We start from the raw sequence: 22391 nt of genomic DNA on the forward strand, positions 1-22391 counted from the left end.
ATCTAATGGTGCAATAACAAAGTCATAACATCCTTATAAGCTGATTCACTGAGGTCTTCAAAAAAGCCTTCTGGCATTGCAACAGCGTCTTCACCCGATGAAAATTTCTTTTCAGCCAAGAAAAATTTTGAGATCCAACAACCATACAAAAAGTACCAAGAATGCTACAAAATTTGGAAGCCAAGTTCATAAAGTTTGTCTATCAAAATAGAAGATCTATAAGCTGGTGAACTGTCATGGGGAAACAGTGCCTTTTTTTTTTTTCCTGATATTCTTATCCAAAATTTTCTTATGAATTTTGTGCGGGGGTGTGTGTGTGTGTGTGTGTGTAATTGTTGCAGAAGGTTAATGCAGTACTATTTGTTTATAGTTTGGCCTTTCCCCTTGGAATCCCAGAAGACTGATGGCATGACTTTGCTAGCTGAAAAAACTGTCTCTGCCCTCCAAAGAGGGCAGAGGCAGTTGTTTCTGATTTTTTCCTACAGTGCATAACCTTACACTTTTCCACATTAAACGAGGAACCATTATCCACTGCCCATACTTCCAGCATACTTAAATCATATTGTATCTTTATATGATCTTCAATGACCATTGATCTCCCTGGTTTTGCATCACAACAAACATCTAGATATTTCCTATATCACTGATGTATAAATTAAACAGCAACAACCCAGAGAAAGACCACTGCAAGATAAGATTTTCAGTACCCAGATGGCTCAGTCAGTACAGCATTAGGCTTTTAACCTAAAGGTTCAGAGTTCAAGTGCATGTTCGGGTTTCTTGAGCACCTCCGTAGCTCAACTGGAATAATGACAGTATGTTGTAATTGATTCACTAAGTTTGATTCTTATCATGGCAGGAGAAATCTTAATATGGTTTTTTTCAATTGAAGGTTAGTTAGCCGATCTCATACAGGGGTAGCAGGGCATTTTCTCCCAGAAACTCAGGTTTTCCATCCTGTATGCAGAAAAATCGGCCTTGAGAATACAAGCAATTTACAGACAAAAAATACTAGTGGTGGTGGGCAGTAGATGGCTTTGGTGTAGATGATGGTAGTGGCAGTTTGGTGTTGTTGGCAGATTACATGGTGGACACAGAGAATTGTAGAATAAGTGCCCTCCCTCGATGAGACCTTGGACTCCTTGAAGGTTTCATGAAAATAAATTTAGTTTAATCCTTTATCCAAGTGTAAGCAAACAAAGTTTGGCCTGAAGTATCTTCAGCACTGAGGCAACTCGTAGTAAAGGTGGACCAAGCTCTCATCACTCCTTGTCTCAGTATCTCCATAATGCAAAGCACATCTCCTTGTGGACATGTATAATGCTATGCATTAAGGGAAGGGCAACCATCCAGACCATTTCTGACTTTTATTGAGGTCTCATCAGTTTGAGTCAGACCCAGAAGTGGTGATACTAAGGCAGAAGCAATGGAGAGGTCATATTTACTAATATATGAGTTGCCAAAAGGCGTACCACTTTATTATTAAATTACTCTTGATTTAGAGAAAGATGTTGGAAATTTATTTTCCACTTGGTTAGACTATAATAAATTTAGTTTAATCCTTTATCCAAGTGTAAGCAAACAAAGTTTGCGCCTGAAGTATCTTCAGGACTTGCATAATGCAGAGATGTATAATGCTATGCATTAAGGGAAGGGCCATAATTATAAGAAAGCAAAATTAATAATTTTGTTTTCTTATAATTAATTTTTAGGCTGTACTGGGAGAAGATTTCTTCCATCTTTGTTAGGGTGGCTTTCAGTTTGTTTTCGTTATCAGCTAAAACTGCTATATCATCCGCAAACCATAGCCAGTTAATATCAATTCCATTTATCTTAGTTGCAGTTTCTATTAGTTCTTTCAGTTTATTTATTGCATCTTCAATGTACAGATGAAACAATATGGGTGAAAGAGAGCATCCCTGTCATACACCTCTACATATTTTTGCTATTGCAGTTTTTGTTGTATTGCTGGCTGCTTCTATTAGGGCTTCTTTTTTGTGCAAAATCGTACAGGATTTTGTAGCATGCAGGACTTGCGGAATGTATGCGTCCAGGGCAGAGAGAAGGGGGGAGAGGAATGTATGTGCACAAAATGCAGGCAATGGGAAGAACTTGGTGATTTAGAAATGACCATAACAGACCTCGTTGAGACTATAACTGACCTCGTTGAGTCAGAGACGGGAGATTCTCTACGTAAAGAGATGACTGGCATGATAGAGGGCGAGAGAAGTATGAAGAAAATAATAAGAGTGGGGAGTATGCAAAGGTTGAATGATTCTGAAGATTTAGGAGATAGTCTCAACTGGGAGGATGAATGGCAAAAAAGAGTGGCTGACTTACAGAGAGACATAGATGTGCTGAAAGAGCAGGTGGAATGTCTGGGGAATTATTATTATTATTATTATTATTATTATTCAGGCCTCCAAGGAGTCAAAAGACTCATCGAGGGAGGTCCTTCCTAAGACATAAAGTCTGTCAAGACTCACTGAGGGGAGGTCCCCCCCCTGAGAAACACAAAGTCTATCATACCACTCTTTAAACTCACTGACCGTTCTCGCTCCCACCACTCCATCAGGCAATGCACTCCACGGCTCAACCACCCTCCACACAAAGAAACCACTCCTTACCCTCTTGCTCACAGTTTCCTTTCGTAACTTCCAGGGATGGCCTCTTGTCGTCACTCCTTCCCGCTGATCAACCAAGCGAAAGAACTCCCCAGTGTCAACACTGTAACCACCTCTCAACAGTTTAAAAGTCTCAATCATATCACCTCTCCTTCTTCTATCCACCAAACTCTGCAGTCCACATTCTCTCAGCCGATCCTCATAACTATCCTTGTACAGTCCTGAAACCATCTTTGTCATCCGTCTTTGTATCCTTTCCACACATTAATTTATCCCCTTCAAATCCTGGGGACCAAATCTGAGAACAATAGTCCAAGTGTGGTCTGATCAGAGACTTATACAATGGAATGATAACCCTCTTATCTCTGCAGGTCAGTGTCCTTCTCATAATAGCAGCAATCCTCTGTGTTACCTTCACCACCTTTGCAATATGTCCCCTAAACTTCAGGTTTCTATCAATCATCAACCCCAGATCTCTTGTCTCCCGTACTTCCTCCAGTATAACTCCTCCCATAGAGTATGCAGCATCCCATCAATGTTTCCCAAACCTCAAGACCTTACATTTTGCTGCATTAAACTGACACCCCCCCCATTCATTTGCCCATCTATCTAGCTTATTTAAATCCTCTTGCAGGGCTACCACATCTGCACTATTACTAATAATCCTTCCCAGCTTCGCATCATCTGCAAACAACTGAATATCCCCCTGCAATCCACTGGCTATGTCATTGATATAAAGGTTAAACTCTCAAGAATGAGACGAGAAGTGTGAAAGATGAGATTAGGCGAATGGAAGAGACAAATGTAAGGCGAATCAGAGGAGGAGTGAGAGAAGAGGAAAGAATAGGAACAATAGTAGAGGAGAGGGAATGAAAGAGAGTTATGGGAATGGTAGAAGAAGAGAGAATAGGAACAGTATAAGACAGGGAATGAGAGAGACTTATGGGAGTGATAGAAGAGGAGAGAATGGGAACAGCAGACGAGAGGGATGAGAGAGAGAGAGAGTTATATGAATGATCAGGTAAGTAGGGGAGCACAGAGAGAAACTGTTACAGGAGAGAGATTGAGGGATGCATGTGAGCAATCGAGGAATAGGTAAGAATAAGGTGGTAAGAGGTGTAATATATGGGGACTCAATGATCCACGGTGTTCAAGATAAGAAGCGTGAGGAGTGTTTGTCAGGAGGAAAGATAGAAATTGTGGCTATGGCAGTTAAGATAGGTGAAAGGGTGGATGAGATGATTGTGATGGTGGGAACAAATGACTTGAGTGGTGGTGTAAATAGGGCAGCGAGAGATATGAGATTCTTGCTTGAGGTTGTATGAAAGAAGATACAGAGAGGAAAGATAGTGTGTGTGTTGCCTAGGTATGATAATGACAAGCTGAGCAGAAGAGCAGTAATATTGAATGACATAATAGCTAGAATGTGTGACAAGAGAGGACTGGAATATGTGGATGCTTAAAGTGCATTTGAGGACAGAGAGGAACTGTATGCGAGGGACCGCTTACATTTGAATGAGGAAGGACGTAGGCATCTGGAGAGATTGCTGTTCTGAACAAGTCAGTGTGTCCCAGGGAGGATGGTAGCAGGGGTGGCCTCTTATGGGAATGGGTACTTGGGAGAAGGGGGATGACATCAGGTAACACTGAGCCCAGTGGAGTCTAGAAGGGATAATTCTGGGTATAGAAACAACGGCATTTATATGCTTTATACTAATGCCAGGAGTATTCGGAATAAGGAAGATGAATTGGTGGCACTGATAGCATCAGCCTAGCCAAAGATTATTGCGATCACTGAGACGTGGTTGACAGAAGAAGATATAATAACATTAATAGAAATTGGTGGGTATAGCATTTTTCGGCAGGATAGCAAGGAAAGCGTGGTGGTGGAGTACTGCTTATGATAAGTGATGACCTATGTCCTCTAAGAGTGGAGGCTTTTGGAAGGCTGTGACACTAATGATTTTGAAAGCATATGGATGTGAGGTGGAGGTTGGCAAGACAGAATATTTAGTGGAGTGTTGCTACAGACCAAGGAGCACAGAGGGGTGGGACCAGGAGATGTTGAAACAGTTGAGCGTCTCAAGTGCAAGAAGAATGATTGTTATGGGAGATTTTAACTACAGAAGTATAAATTGGAGAGAGGAAGATGCATGTAGCAATAAAGGAATGGAATTACTAGAATTCTTGAGGGACAAATGTCTTAGGCAACATGTAACAGAGGGAACAAGAGGTTCAAGAGGCTTGGATTTGGTTATAGTCAGTAGAATTGATAATAACTGAGATGACATCTCTCCCACCAGTTGGAGAGAGAGTGACCATATGGTTTTGACTTGTAAAATGAATAGACATGTAAGAGTATCAAAGAGACGGGAACGTATGTGGAATTATAAAGCAGGTGATGACCTAACATAAAACTTCCTTAAACCATTTCAAGGGTTCCAATAAGCAGGGCAATGGTCTTGAGCCAAGCAGTGAAATTCATCTCCCACTTGAAGAAAATCACAAATATCCATGCTCAAGGCAGTCTGTTAGTTTGGAGAGAGTAGGTCTATTTCCATATTAATTTGCCATCTTCACTAAAAACTGTACTTCTAGAACTGAAATAATTTACTTCTTCTTCTATAGGCTCTCCATTAAAAGAGTCATTGAGGTGTTCCATTTCTGCCTATTTTCAGAGGTTTGGTCTTATTATTGCAGATTTTCACACCAAATTTGTTACAGAATTCTGAAGACTTGCTCTGGATATATTTGAAGTGAAAAATCATATGTATAAAGCAAAGAGTTAAGTTTGATATCTGTGATTCTAATATCATGTTTAAAGCCACTTTCTTTCATAATGTGATCCATGTAGATGATTAATAAGAGTGGAGTTATTGTGCACTCTTGTTTTACACCTGATTTTACATTAAACCATCTTCCAGTATTTCTTTCAATTCCAACTTCTGACTTACAACTTAAAAATAAACTATGTCTTTCTCTGTAAAACATTTCATTTAACTCATATACTAAGACAACTATTTAATTTGTATATTAATGATACAACAGAAGATTCAAATAGGGACATTCAGTTGTTTGCTGGTGATGCAGAACTAGGGAGGGCAATAGCTGATAAAGGTTATGTAGTCTAATCTTTAAAATCTCCAAAATACAAGAGTCAGATTTGTTAGTCAGCTTTGATATTGCTTCCCTCTTTACCAACATTCTGTTATCTGACACTGTTAATTTACTACATGATGATTACCCTCCAGATTTTTGAATTTGTTATAGAACAGGATATTTTAGCTAAAAAAACAAGATCTATAGATAGGTTGAAGGCACTGCCATGGGGTAGCCCTCTGTGCCTACCTTTGGCAAATTATTTTTTGAACCACCTGGAAGATACTTTGTTCTCATGCATTCATCCCCAACCCTCTCATTGGTTTTGTTTCGTTGATGATGTTTTTGCTGTTTGGCCTCATTCTGAAAATTAATGTACCACTTTCCTACAACGGATCAATAGCCTTCATCCACACATTCAATTCACCATGGAAAAAGAAAGGGCTGATAGTTTACCATTCTTGGACAGCCTTCTTATGTGCACAATCTCCGGTAATTTATTAACCAGCGTTTATCAAAAACCTACCTTTCTTGGCAGATACATTCTTCAAAAGTCGTTTCACTATCAAAACTTTAATGGAATATAATGGTTACAACTTCAATCAAACCAAACAGATAATTGACTCCTCTGTTCCAACACTTCAGGATTCTTCAACAGACTGCATTGTTCCAATCTCTTATATTTCTGGTATCTCTGAACCGATTGGTAGAATTTTGAAGCACGTATCACCTTATTCCTACACATTTCCTATCAACAAAATTTCTATCTGTTGCCATTTACAAAAGACAACCTATTACCTCTATCATTAGCTGGCATTTACCAGATACTTTGTGAATGTAATCTGACATACTTTGGGCAGACAGGCCGTTTTGTGTAAAAAAGAATTAAAGAACGTCAATATTATATTGAATACATGAAACCTCAAAAGTATGGTCTGGCACAACATATATTAACACTAAACACAGTATCCAATGGGATGAAGCTCGTCTTCTCCATAGGAGCAGTTTTAAAAATGAGTGCTTTTTCAACGAAAGTCGGGAAGCCCTTTTACATTGCCAAATCTGTATTGCTGTAATTGTCTCTCTCTCTCAAAAGTCTGGGAGATTCTAATTTTATGTAACCATCAAAAATAATTTTAATAATATTATTCATTAATAATTTCTAGCATGCGGCAAAGTTTTTAATTGGTAACCCATCAATTGTTGTATGTACCTTGTATTCCCGTTGCTTTGATTTGCTTGTTTCTATGCACTGATGATGTACTGTTACTTTCAGTACAAAATATCTGTACTTTCATTTCATTAAAGTTAATTACTGTGATTATCATTAATTTGTTGTTTAAAGGTGATAACAGTAGATAACATACAACATGATTATTGTGTGGTATTTGTGTATTGTGTGGTATTTGTGTATATGTTACATTAGTTTTTATGTAATCCCTGAAGATGTCTCATTGACTGAGACGAAATATAGGAAGTATTAAATTCTGTTTTAATCTTTTCTGAGTGCTGTATACAATCCATTAAGCTTCCAGCATGAGGTCATCATGTTGGAGGCTTAATGGATTGTATACAGCACTCAGAAGGGATTAAAATCGAATTTAATATTTCCTATATTTCGTCTCAGTCACAGCACTTAAACCTCTACACTCAGACATAAGAATTGTAACAACAGCAGATTATGCGTATGATGTGGAGTTCTTGATGTGAATGTCGGAATCACTATGCGTATAAGTTGCAAAACTTTTGTATAAGAGCTGTAATTTTGTAAGATGTAGTCATTGTCGTAGATAAGCAAAAGGAGAGGTGGCAGAAAAGACAGAGATTTTCGTTGGTAGGACAAAAGTCGCTGGAAAGGTCGTTGTCATCATCTAAGTAAAGAAGTCAGTGGAAAAGTATAAGAGCTGTAGTTGGCAAGATGAAGAAGAGAATTGGCATGAAAGTAAAAGAATATCTGAGAACTTTCTTGAATCACTTTCTAAGGATAAGGAACTGTATAGCAAATGTTTTGTATAAGAGCTGTAATTTTGTAAGATGTAGTCATTGTCGTAGATAAGCAAAAGGAGAGGTGGCAGAAAAGACAGAGATTTTCGTTGGTAGGACAAAAGTCGCTGGAAAGGTCGTTGTCATCATCTAAGTAAAGAAGTCAGTGGAAAAGTATAAGAGCTGTAGTTGGCAAGATGAAGAAGAGAATTGGCAAGAAAGTAAAAGAATGTCTGAGAACTTTCTTGAATCACTTTCCAAGGATAAGGAACTGTATAGCAAATGTATGCTAAAGTGATAAATGTATCTATAAAGTAATATGGAATCCATCATGAAAGCTCAGGGAATTGCATTAATATGTTTCTATTGTTTATGAGACCTTCTTTTTCAATATCTATTTTAGATAAGGTGAAAGACAGATACTTTAAGTGAGGTTACATATGCTGAACTGAATGTTAAAACTTATTGGTAGAATTAATTTGTATTTGTTCTAAGCATGGAATAAGATATGAGAGAGACTGATTTGAGTTCATTAATATTAATTTAAAATTGGTTATAAAATGTTTCTTGTGATAAATAATCTCTTGTACATAAATTTATGGTAAAAAGTAAATATAATGAAATTTTATTGAGCTTCATTAATTTGTGCAACAACATAGTGATACTGAAGTCAGTGCAAACTCCCAGGATACATATCTGGAATAATCTAACCAACAAAGGGTTAAAATTTAGATTATTGCTAATTTACACAACAACTATCTCTAATATTCATTGGACAGAAAGGGAAATAACACACATACTTATTACAGTAAAAATAAATCTCACATGTCAACATAAATAATAATATAATAAAAGTAAAACAAATGGTGCAGTTAGCCAGTAGGATAAATAAAAGTAGAGTGTGAGAGGGAAAACAACTACTATAAATAAAATAATCTTTTTTTGTTGTTTGTTTCTTAATAAAGAGTTTTTCTATCAGAATAAATGGACTATTCCATTTTGAGTTAGACTTTTCTATAGTTCCTGCCTTTTCAGACTCTTGAAGAAATAGTTGAAAATTCTCCATGTATTACTGGAGTTTGATGTTGTTTCACTTAGATAGGTGTCTGAGTAGTGAATTGTACAGAATGCTCAACTGCATTAGTACAAGACACACACAATATCATCAATGAAAACATTAGGAAATAACTGAAAAGCAGACTCAAAAAATCTATTAATTATCTTCTTTCCGTTGACTGTAATTGCCAACTTTAAACAGATAACATTTTATACTAGGATTTCTTTTATTCTCATTAAATCTTCCTTTTCATCCATGTTTATTGCTTCAATTTCAAACAATTCATATTATTCAAGTTCAGAGTTTACTTAAATCTTGCATCTTGTGAATAGACTGCTTACTAAGATTATATTCCAATCCACAAAGAGAAATAGTACCATCCAAGAAATTACAGCCAAACTGATATCTCTTTGTGAAATCAAGAACAAACATAACCGGTAAATTAGGATTAGAAGTCTCAGGAGGACTTCTCATGAATTAATTCATGAGAAGTCCTCCTGAGACGCTAATCCTAATTAAAAAGGAATAGTTCAGTCTTATAATATCATCAGGAATAAATATTTTAATTTTATTAAAAAGTGACCAAGAAATAAGATAAATATGAGTTACTGTATCTAATAGAATTTCACAAGGTATATCTTCAATAAAACTCTGAAAAACAGTTAAAGGTTTATCATTACTGATATGTGCTATTGTAACAATATCAGCTTGATAATTTGATTTACAAAGTAACTTATTATTTTGAGCTGAAATATCTATAGGTAAGTGTGTTTTCATTAATACTATATTTGAATCATATTTCATTCCGTGCAATAACTATGCACCAAACTAACTACCGAAGCAATAACTACCTAACAACAAAGTCCCACACTAACTCATGATAATGAGGCCGTAATGATCCTTCCATTGGAAGTGGAGAATGCTCTAAAGGAAATGAAATCTGACTAAGCACCAGAGATTATTATTATTACCCCAAGACCAGATAAAGTCAAAGACTCTTCTGGGAGGTCCTTTTATAACACACACATCTCATCATACCAAGCTTTAAACACACTCAAACTCCTTGCAGACAACACACTCTCAGGCAAGGCATTCCAATCATTCACAACTCTGCACAAAAAAAAGCCTGCCTCTCACTCCCCTACTCACACCCTCTTTATACAGTTTCCAGGGATGACCTCTGGTTCTCCCCTGATTTCCCACTATTCTCTGTAGAACTTCTCCACCATTGATCTTATAACAACCCTTACCAACTTGTAGGTGTCTATCATATCTCCCCTCTTCCTCCTCTCAACCAGACTCTGCAAATTACATCTTCTCAATCTTTCCTCATATTCAACATTCCAGAGGTCAGAAACTACCTTAGTCAGTCGCCTTTGGACCCTTTCCAAATCTCTTCATCCTTCTGAAAACATGTTGACCAAATCAGGGCACAATAGTCCATGTGTGGCCTAATCAAAGCCTCATACAATGGAACAAGAATCTCCCTACTTCTACATGTCAGTGTCCTCCGCATCATTCCCAGAAGCAGTTGTGTTGTCTTCACAATTTTGGCAATGTGTCCCCTAAATTTTAGATCCTTATCCACTATCACCCACAGATCTCTTATTTCCTCTACCTCCAACAATATATTCTCACCAAGCATAAATTCTGCAACCCATCTTTGTTTTCTAAATTTTAAAACCTTACATTTTGCAACATTGAACTCACATCCCCATTGCATCCCAACTTTGCAAAGTTGGAATGCAATGTTCTCATCTGCAAACAACTGAATATCTCCATCCAAATCTTCGCTAACATCATTAACATACAAGTTAAATAGTAATGGCTCTAAAACAGACCCCTGAGGCACTCCACTAGTGACTTTCCTTTTCCTGGATATTGCACCCCCATACACAACTTGTTGATACCTATCAGATAGCCAGCCTCCAATCCAATGCACTAATCTAATATCCAACCCCATCTGCTCTAGTTTGACTGTCAACTTATCATGAGGTACTCTATCAAAAGCTTTTGCGAAATCCAAGTATATTACTGTGTATCCTTCTCCTCTGTCCAAGGAAGCAGTCATGTTATTGTAATAAGTAAGTAGATTACTAAAACATGACCTCCCTTTAGCAAATCCATGCTGTCCATCAAAGATTATACCATTGTTGTCTACCCAACTCTGGATCCTGGTTCTCACAAGCTTCTCCAACAACTTAACCACAACACCTGACACACAGATAGGCCTATAGTTGGATGCTTGAGATCGATCACCTCCTTTATGAAGTTGCACAATCTTGCCCTCCTTCCACTCCTTAGGAACTTTACCAAGTGCAAGACTCGTATTACAAAAATATGTCAAAGCAGGTGTCAACTCCCTGGCACATTCCTTCAGAATACGTGGTGATATATTATCAAGTCCCACAGCCTTATTAACATCTAGTTTACTCAACTCCCCATACACCTCTTGCTCACTTACAGTCAGTCTCTCATCCCCATCATCAACTGCTCTCAATCTCTCCATGAAGTCACATTCACAAGATTGAAAGATCTTTATGAACTGCTCATTAAGTATCTCCACTACACATTCTGCTACAGCTGTCTTTATACTATTTCCTCCAATCTACCATAAACATTCTTTCTTTTGCTGGCTACATATTGAAAGAACTCCCTAGGATTCTTTTTGGCTTCATTAGCTAACTGCTGTTCATACTTCTCTTTAGCTACTCTCTCACCAACCAAGTCACCCTCCTTGCCTGGTCTTTGTAGACCTCATGAAATTGGTTATTTCCAGTTCTCTTATGCTGCCTCCACAATGCCCTTTTTCTCTGTATCGCATGCTTAATCTCTTTATTCATCCATCTCACACCTACCTTATTTAACCTTCTCATCCTTGGAATACATTCAGACATTGCATCTGCTAGATAGTTTTTGAAAATTCCCCAAGCTGCAATGATCTCTTTTCCAGCTGACTCCTCATTCCATGCTACACCCGCAAGTTGTCTCCTGAGCTCTTCATAATCACCCCCCTTGTAGTTCCACATATACCCTTTTCTCACAGGGGTCCACGCACTGCTGGCAACCACCCAGGTAATCACCTCATGGTCACTCTCACCAATTGGTGGATAATTTGACACCCCGTTTATAATTACATCCTCTGATGAGATGACCAAATCCAAGACCTTTAATCCTCATGTGTGCCCTCTGTTACATACTGTCTTAGGTAATTATCCCTCAAAAACTCAAGAAACTCATTTTCTTTACTTCCAGTTGCTATCTCATCATGCCAGTCTATATTGCCATAATTAAATTCACCCATAATGATCACCCTTTTCTTATTTGCTTGGCTAATTTGACTATACATTTCACTATCACCACCATCCACATTACCTGGTCTATAACGACATCCCACCAAGTATTCGATTCCATTCACCTCTATCTCACACCATACTGCTTCAAAACCACTGGCACTCTTTCCATCTTGAATCTCTTCTTTGTGTGGACATAAATCTTTCTCTATCATCAATAGCACAACCCCTCCCTTTTTTACCCCTTCTATCCTCACAAAACACATCATACCCTTCCATCTCTATTCCTGTCAGGATGTCATCCTTTTCCAACCATGTCCCACTTATTCCGACAATGTTTGGGTGAACAGATGCAATTAGTGCAACCATTTCATCTGCCTTGTTTCTTATACTTCTAGCATTGGTATACAAACACAACAGCTCATTTCTGGATCTACAGTGAGTTCCACTGATACTACTCACTCGATGTGATCTCTCCATGCTAGACTGGGGCCATTTCCCTTTCTGCTTCTTCATTTTAGAACCCTTTTCAACTCCAACTGTTTCCTCTTGATCCCTGGTAATCCCATTCCTCTCCTGCCTACACATGCTCTCACCTCCTCTTGGAGCATCCACCTTTCTCACGCTGTGTACCCCTGTCCACCATGAGCCTCCCCATTTCTCTGCTCCTCTTGCACACCCATTCTCTCATTTTCTATATTCATACCACTCGCTTCCCCATTCATATCCACTTCTTCAATCTCTCCTGCTCTTCCACATCACTCCCCTCTCGATCTGATTCATTCTCTCTATTCACTTCTCTACCCTCTAGAAGTAGTCTCTCCAAGCGCCTTACACCATAACCACTCAAATGCAGTCCATCGCTCCCATACAGCTCACTTCGTCCCTCAAACTCATTCCACACATTAACAAACTGTACTCCCATCTCCTCATACATCTCAGCCAGCATATCATTCATAATCCTTGCTCTCCGCCTCATTTCACCACAGTCATACCTAGGCAAGACACTGACTACCCTTCCCGTCACACTATTCTCTTTTATCCTACCAAGCAGCCTCCTGATATCCATTTTGACATGCTCTTTGTCCTCTCTCAAATCATTTGTACCAATTAATACTATTAACTCTTTTGCTCACTCCTGCCTCATATCCAATGCCTCAATCACTCTACTCATTTTACCACCTGAAAAACATACCTTGTGAATTCTATCCTCTAGCACACCTTTAATAATGGAGTCGCCATACAACGCCACTCGCTCATCTTTCATTAACTCTTTCATGCCATCATGATTTCTTTTAATAGTGTTGACCTGAATTCTCTTAATTTCATTCCATATCCATTTCATTTCTTGCCTCATCCAATCCAATTCATCATTATATCTATCATTAAATCTTTCTAACTTTCTAACTCTTGACCCCCACCCCTCTTCTCGCTTTCACTCTCATTCATCCTTCTTTGTTTCCGTACTTTCGGTTCAACATACGTCCAACTTTCGCTATCATTCTTCTCACTTTTACTCTCATTTATCTTTCTTTGATTCTGTACTTTCGGTCTAACATGCGTCCAACTTTCTCCATCATTCATTCTTTTTTTCGCTATCATTCATTCTTTCGATTATTTTCACTTTCGATTTCTGCGTCACGCCATTTCTAGTTGCATTTGTTCTCTCAATTTTGTTTGCTTCTGTTACTCTCACCTCAATTTTGTCCCTTTTAACATCCGTTACGATTTTCAAATCGCTCTTTTTCTTTTTTATTGATTTTTTAACATTTTTTCACCTCTCTTTCAAACAAGCACTCATGTTTCCCGTGACATTCTCGCAGGAAAATTCCATCAGAACTCTGGAAAGAAGGAAAGAAAACAACTTTAAAATTCCTTACCACACTTTTCAACAAAATCATTAAATCAGGAGAAATACCAAAAGATTGGGGAACAGGAATTATCATACCAATTTACAAGAAAGGTGATAAGAAAAATTTTAAAAATTACAGACCAACTACATTACTCAGCCATGCTTACAAATATTTACAAGAATATTACAGAAACAGAATAGAGAGCACATATGAGATCATTCTTAGAGAAGGCAGGCAGGCTTCAGAAAGAATTGCTCCTCATTGGATCAGATCTTTGTAATATAAAGACGCAGAATTATACTGGGAACTTAACAAAAATATCTATTACTGTTTTATAGATGTTAAACAGGCATTCGACTCAATAAACAGAGTAACTTTATTAAGAATATTAAAAACAGAAACAAATTGATGAAGATATCCTAGATTTCTTAGAAAAATATTAGTGTCACAGAAGCAATAATTAAATTCAACAGTATAACAACAGATAAAATAAAATTCACTAAAGGAGTAGCCCAAGGATGACTCATCTCCTCATACTTTTTAACATCTACCTAGGGGATATGGTTAACCAAGCCTTGGAAGGAGAAAAAGGGGTTAACCTAGATGGTTATAACCTTAATAACATAAAATACACAGACGACATTGTAATGATAGCAGATACAAAAGAAAAAATGGTGAACCTAATAACCAAAGTAAACAATACGGCTAAAGAATACAGCGTGACCATATATATATACAGACAAAAACAAAAATCTTCATAACTGGAAAAAAACAAAGAAAAAGTAAACTTCTCCTTGAATGGATTAACAATTGAATAGGTAAAACAATTCACCTATTTAGAAACAATAATAACAGATAAGCTAGGAAAAATCTGGAAAAATAATAAAATTTCCAAACCTCTAAAAATAAAATAATATAATGCAATTATAATACCCACTGTACTATATGCTTCAGAAACTTGGTCACCCAAGAAGGCAGAGATATGAAAACTGGAGACTTTCGAGAGGAAATGTCTCGGAAAAATAAATAAAACAAAATAGAAAGAAAAGAAAACAAATGGAACTGTAAGACAAGACCTAAAATATACAGAGCCATTAATGGAAAAGATCAAAGAAGACAACTTCAGTGATACGGACATGTCAAGAGAATGCCATCAAAAAGACTACCCAACCTTGCTCTGTATGCAAGATTAAAAGAAAAAACAAAAAAAAGGAAGACCAAGAACTAAATGGATAACATCGATAAAGGTCAACTCCGGATTACAAAACATAGACAGTTCACCAGTCACAAAAGAAACTGAGACTCCTGGAGGCTGTCGTGGAAACACAGAAGACTCAACCTGTCCCTGACAGAAGAGGAGAGTAAGTAAAAGGAGGTGCTTAGGGTCAAAGCTGTATAGCTGAGAGGAGATCTCCACATAGCCTTTAAAGGAATGCGGAGAACCGACCAGGGCTTCTGACCTGATGTCCAATCCTCGCCTTCTCGTAGTGCAGCCTGTTGGGTATCTAGCTGGATACTGAACGAATGAAGATGGGCTGGCAAATTTGGGATTTAGCTGACCAAACTGTATTCTTATTGGCTTAAACCAAAATACAAAATGATGGTACAACATGACAAAATTTCATATGAGCTGGGGCGTTGCCTGGTTAAACAAGGCCCCCGTGTTTTCCCCAGGGAACCAGGGTGAACAGCGAAGTCAGCTACTGGAACAAATCTGAAAACACACCCCAACTCAACATCACCAGAGTTAAAGATCGGTACTAAAAACATAAGAAGCCTAAATGGCAAAGAAATGGAGCTAGCTGAGGAATTAGATAAGTACCAGATCGACATAATAGGGGTGACTGAAACAAAAAAAAGACAAAAACTGGTGAGATCTTTCTGAGCAATAAATACAAAATGTTATATTCAGGCAATGACAATCAAGGAAAATAACAGGTAGCCATAGTATTCAACACTAAATATGAGGCTAATCCTCTTGAATGGCATGCAGTCTCAACTAGAGTGATGTGGGCACAATATCAGAATGGAGAACTGGACAATGAGACTTATTTCTGCCTATGCTCCCACAGAAGGTTCTACTAATGTAGAAGCAGAGGAATTTTTTTGAGGCTTTAGAGAAAGCAACTCACACAATGAAAAAGGAAAAGTTGGTCATTGTTGGGGATCTAAATAGCAGAGTGGGAAATGATTGTCATACATACAAAAATACGAGGTGGTATCAGAAAGTTTTGAGACTACCTGTGTTTACGAGAAATTACTTTATTTATCTACGTTTACACACTATCACCTTCAAAATAGTCCCCTTGCATATCATTACAGCACTACCAGCATTCTTTCCATTTCTGGGATGTGTCCTGAAACTCTTCTTTTCGAAGCATGTCAAGCACCTTCTGCGATTCTCACTGGATCTCCGCAATGGTGTCAAAACGGTGACCTTTAAGCTGGATCTTCATCTTCTGGAAGAGGGCGAAGTTTGGAGGAGCCAAATCTGGTGAGTAGGGTGGGTGCAGAAGTGAGATCGTGTTGTTTCTGGCAAGAAACTCACATGTGAGGAGAGCTTGGTGAGAGGGTGCATTGTCGTCATGGAGCATCCAGTTTTTCGCACACCACAGATCTGGTTGCTTTCACTGAATGTCCTCCCTCAGACGCCTTAAAACTTGGGAGCAGAGCTCACTATTGACGGTCTGGCTTCTGAGGACGAATTCTCAATGCACAGTAATGCGAATGTCGAAAAAAACAATGAGCATGCACTTGGTCGAGCTGTGGACCTGCTTTGCCTTTTTAGGTCCTTTTTCGGTACTATTCTGACCGCCTACATTATGCAGGCGGTCAGAATAGCATCACTTGCACAGCTCCCGATGTACATAGGTTGATGTCTTTTGGCACACTCACTTATGAAGTCAGGTGCTCCCTGTGGCTGTGCATGCAGCCTTGTACTGCCATCTGTTGGCAGCAAAAGGCTGCACGTACAGTTACAAACCTAGTATTGAAACTTTCTGATACCACCTCATATTTTGTGAAAATTTGGAGAAAAGAGGAAAGCTAATAATAATGGCAAAAACCTATTATTATTACCACCCCAGGACCTCATGGAGTCAAAGACTCATCTGGGAGGTCCTTTTATCACACACAGCTCATCATATCGTGCCTTTAACACAATCAAACTTCTTGCAGACACCACACTCTCAGGCAAGGCATTCCAATCATTCACAACTCTGCACGAAAAAACCTGCCACACACTCCCCTACTCACACCCTCTTTATACAGTTTTCAGGGATGACCTCTGGTTCTCTGCCGATCACCCATTATTTTCTGTAGAACCTCTCCAGCACTGATCTTATAACATCCCATTAATAACTTGTAGGTCTCTATCATATCTCCCCTCTTCCTCCTGTCCACCAGACTCTGCAAGTTGCATCTTCTTAATCTTTCCTCATACTTGACATTCCAGAGGTCAGAAACTCCCTTAGTCAATCGCCTTTGGACCCTTTCTAACATCTCTTCATCCTTCTGAAAACCAGGTGACCAAATCTTGACACAATAGTCCATGTGTGGCCTAATCAAAGCCTTATACAATGGAACAAGAATCTCCCTACTTCTACACGTCAGTGTCCTCCGCGTCATTCCCAGAAGCCTTTGTGTTGTCTTCACAATTTTGGCTATATGTCCCCTAAATTTCAGATCCTTATCCACTATCATCCCCAGATCTCTTATTTCTTCCACCTCCAACAATATATCCTCACCAAGCATAAATTCTGCATCGCATCTTTGTTTTCCAAATTTTAAAACCTTACATTTTGCAACATTGAACTAACATCTCCATTTCCATGCCCAATCACTCAATTTATTCAAGTCTTCTTGTAAGGCCACAACATCTTCACTACTCTTCATGGTTCGTCCCAACTTTGCATCATCTGCAAACAACTGAATATCTCATCCAAATCTTCATCTATGTCGTTAATATACAAGTTAAACAGTAATGGCCCCAAAACCGACCCCCTGAGGCACCCCACTAGTGACTTTCCTTTTTCTGGATATTGCTCCCCCATACACAACTTGTTGATTCTTATCAGATAGCCAATCTCCAATCCAATGCATTAATCTAATATCCAACCCCATCTGCTCTAGTTTGGACCCTTCTTTTAAAGTTGTGTTCCATGTTCACTTCCATAAGTTAATGCTGGTAATGACTATTGAAAAGATGGGCTCTTATTTCTGTCTATGTTTTGGTTGGTAACTGTTGATTTTATTTTGTTGAAGGCTATCCACCAAGCAGCTCTTTTTCTCCTTGCTATTTCATTTGATATATCATTATTCATTTTGATGGACTGGCCAAGGTAGATATATTCTTCCACTTTTTCAATGGTGTGAGATTCTAGAGTGATGGTATGATCTTTACAGTATTTGTTTATCATCCATCTTGTTTTGTCTTGGTGTATTTCCAATCCAATTTTTTGGCTGTTTTGGCTTATGTTATTCAGCATTTATTCTAAGAGCTTGGGTGAATGAGATATTAATACTACATCATCGGCGAATAATAGAATATTTAACATTTCACCATCAATGTTTATTCCATCTTTCATATCAATTTTTTCGAATGATGCTGTCCAGAGTAGATGTGAAGAGATTAGGTGATAAGACATCACCCTGACGTACTCCTCTACTTAAGTTAATTTTAATTGGGTAATTGAATGGGGTGTTTTTGGTTGTGCCTTCTTTGTAGATATCTTTTATGAGTTGGATGTATGTTTTTTCTATGCCTTGTTCTATTAAAGCTTGGAATACTGCATTATGCTCAACAGTGTCAAATGCCTTTTTAAAATCTATAAAAAGAAGAAGTGGGATCTGGTATTCTCTGCATCTTTCTGTTAGCTGAATAATAGTTTGAATGTGATCTGTTGTTGAAAAGCTTTTTTTGAAACCAGCCTGTTCTTTGCAGCTATTTTCATTGATGAAGGTTTGTATTCGGTTTAAGATAACTCTGGCGAATATTTTATGTCTGCGCGCTAATAGACAGATGGGTCTGTAGTTACTGATGTCTTCTTTATTACCTTTTTTATGCAGAATTATGGTCTTTGATGTTTTCCATTCAGTAGGTACTTTCCTTAATTGTTAAAGAAAGTCATCCACCCATTTTCTTAATTTTCTGAAATGTTGTTTCTGAAATGAAGGAAAGAGTGTTGTATGGTGACTCGTTATTAAGAGGGGTGATAGATGGCAGTGTAACTAAATCGTACTTACCGGGTGCGAAATTTAAGGATGTAAGTGAGAGTATTAGAGTGCAAAAACAGAGGGTGAAAGAATTAATAATTGTGGCGGGTACGAATGAATTGAAAGGTGATAAATTTTTTATGAGAGAGGACTTGAAAGTATTGTTAAAGGTAGCGAAAGAAAAGAGTGACAGAGTTAGAATGGTTAGACTGTTGCCGCGGTATGACAGAGAGGAGTTTAGGAGGAGGGCCATAATTGCAAATGACATTATGCGTAGGTTATGCAGACGGTGTGGTGTGGAATTCGTAGACGTGTGGAATGAGTTTGAAGGGCGAAAGGACTTATACAAGATGGATGGCCTGCATTTGAATGGACTTGGTGTGGGGAGACTGGAAAGAGTGTTGCTGAATGAAGTGAAAATGGATGTGCAAAACCAGGGAAACTAGAACTACCAAGGGGGGGGGGGGGGGGGGAATGGATATGCAGACATCAGTGAGACAGATGAGTGTAAGAAAGTATATAATGTACCCGAGCCAGCACTAAGGACAAAAAATGGGAATGGGTCATTTAGAATAACGTATCAATATAGGGGTGGGACTAAGGGATCCCTGCATTTCATGTATACTAATGCCAGGAGTATTAGGAACAAGAAGGAAGAATTTTTGGCCTTGATTGGCTCTTCCTGGCCACAGGTTATTGGCATTAGTGAAACATGGCTGACGGAAGAAGATATAGTTAGTGGGATAAAATGTGTAGGTTATAGTGTGTTTAGGAGGGACAGAGAGAATAAAATGGGGGGAGGGGTGTTATTGATGATAGCTGATGAACTGCAGCCAAGGAGAATTGAAGTTGTATCGCAGGATAGTGAAAGGAGCTCATTTGAGGCTATTTGGTGTGAGATTGAGACTGGCAGAATAAAATATACAGTTGGGTGCTGCTATAGACCAGGTGATGGAATAGATGGTGGAGATAGTATGCATAGGGAAATTGATGAAATGAGTGGAAGGAGGGTAATTATTATGGGGGATTTCAACTATGGTAACATTGATTGGAAGGAGGAGAGGACACATGTGAGGAAGGAAAAGGATTTTATTCAATTAAGGGATAACTATCTGAGACAGCATGTAATTGAAAATACTAGGGGTGTGAGAATGCTTGACCTGGTAATAGCATCTGGGAATTTGACTGTAATGAATATGACCATGTTGCCACCTATTGGTGAGAGTGATCATAAGGTCTTGAACTGGGAGGTGGCTAAAGGTGTGCAATTTGTGATTAAGACAGGGTGTATGTGGAATTACCATGCTGACAAGTATGACAAGCTTAGGAGATTGCTTGGATCAGTGCCATGGCATGTACAACTGCAAGGGCTGGACGTCGATAGATCATGGGAAGTTGTCAAGGAGCATTTACAGGAGGTAATGGCTGATTGTATACCTAGGGTCCGAATAGTAAAACAAATAGGGGTTAAATGGATGAATAACACCATTAAGCTTGAGCTGCAAAAAAAGAAACAACTGTGGAGGGAATTTAAAGAAAGGGGTGACCTGCAGGCACACGAATGGTATAAAGTGCAGGCCAGAAAGGTAACGAGTGTGGTAAAAAAAGCAAAAGCGGATTATGAAAGGAAACTAGCTTTGCAAGCAAAAGAGAATCCAAAACAGTTCTTTCAATATGCTGCAAGTAAGAAAAAAACTGTACACGGTAAAATGATTTTAAAGAATGACGATGGTAAGGAGGTCACTAAATCAGTCGATATAGTGGAATTACTGAGTGCGTACTTTGCAAAAGCATATCATCCAGGTGGTGACAGTGAAAAAATGAAGGAACCATTAGTTTATACAGGAATAGTGATGAATGAAGTGGAGGTGACTAGTCTATTACAGAACCTTAATGTGAACACATCTGTGGGATTGGATGGTATACCGGCACGGGTCTTGCGTGAAGAGGCTAAAGAATTATCAGTGCCCTTGACCATGTTGTTTAATCTGAGTCTCAGGTCTGGCTTAGTCCCGAAGGTGTGGAAAGAGGGGAAAATAGTTTCACTGCATAAAGGAGGATCCAAGACTACGGTTGCAAATTACCGACCGATCAGCATATCAGGAGTCGTTGTCAAGGTCTTAGAGAAAGTAGTCAAGGGAAAAATACAGGAATGGATTGATGAAAACGAGATACCATACAGGGGACAGCATGGCTTTGTGAAGGGTAGATCATGCTTCAGTAACTTGCTCAAGTTTTTTAACAAGGTGACGGCTGAACTGGATAAGGGAAATGGGTTTACAGTGATACTGCTGGACCTGGCAAAGGCGTTTGACAGGATACCACATGGAATTCTAATCCGTAAACTACAACATATGGGAATGGATATACGGTTGGTGAGGTGGACAGGTGGTTGGTTGATGGAGAGATATCAAAGAGTAGTTTATTCAGGAGTAGAGTCCAAAAGACGGCCTGTGACTAGTGGTGTGCCGCAGGGTTCGGTTCTTGGACCACTGCTGTTTAATCTGTTCATTAACGACATAGGGAAGGATCTAAGTGGAACAATTCGTTTATTCGCTGATGATGCAAAGTTGGGTAGGGCAATAGTGAATGCAGAAGATGTCAAAGTCTTGCAGGATGACTTAGATAGATTGGAGTTCTGGGCTAAGGAGAATGGATGTCAATTTAATGTGACAAAATGTAAGGTTATGCATTTTGGGGTGAAAAGATTAGCAGCAGTATACCACATTGGTGGAACTATACTCCAAGAGATTGATGAGGCCATGGACTTGGGAGTGTTGGTGGATAGGGAGATGAAGTTTAGGGGGTACACTGTAAAAGTAGCTAAATCAGCTCATCAACTCACTTGGTTGTTGAAAAATACCTTGACGAGCAGAGACAAGCAAGTTATTGTACCTCTGTACCGAGCCTTGATAAGACCTCATCTCGACTACTGTGCCCAGATTTGGTCACCTCGGTTCCTTCTTGATGGGGAGGAGGTTGAGAGGATCCAGAGGCGAGTGACTAAGATGATAACAGGTCTATGGAATGAACCATATGAGAACAGGTTGAAGATTTGTGGGTTACAGAAACTAGTTGATAGGCGGAGGAGGGGAGATATGATTTAGACATTCAAATTGCTAAAGGGATTCTATAGGATTAATTCAGAGGATATTTTTGAGATCAGGACTGGTGGTGGGAAAACTAGGGGACACCTATGGAAGCTGGGCAAGAGTGTGGTTAGCAGGGGTGTTAGAGCTGGGTTCTTTACTTTTACAGTGGTAAATGA

At 38.7% G+C, this 22391-nt stretch overlaps 1 protein-coding gene across 1 annotated transcript in view; it reads right to left on the reverse strand.

The window, feature by feature from the left end:
- Positions 1-22391, reverse strand: part of LOC150108087 (multiple PDZ domain protein-like) — an 859697-nt gene that overhangs the window by 574891 nt on the left and 262415 nt on the right. The window lies entirely within an intron of this gene.

Source organism: Typopeltis vanoorti, chromosome 3, assembly GCF_054136105.1.
Source record: "Typopeltis vanoorti isolate ZY-2024b chromosome 3, IOZ_Tvanoo_1.0, whole genome shotgun sequence".
NCBI classification, from domain to species: domain Eukaryota; kingdom Metazoa; phylum Arthropoda; class Arachnida; order Uropygi; family Thelyphonidae; genus Typopeltis; species Typopeltis vanoorti.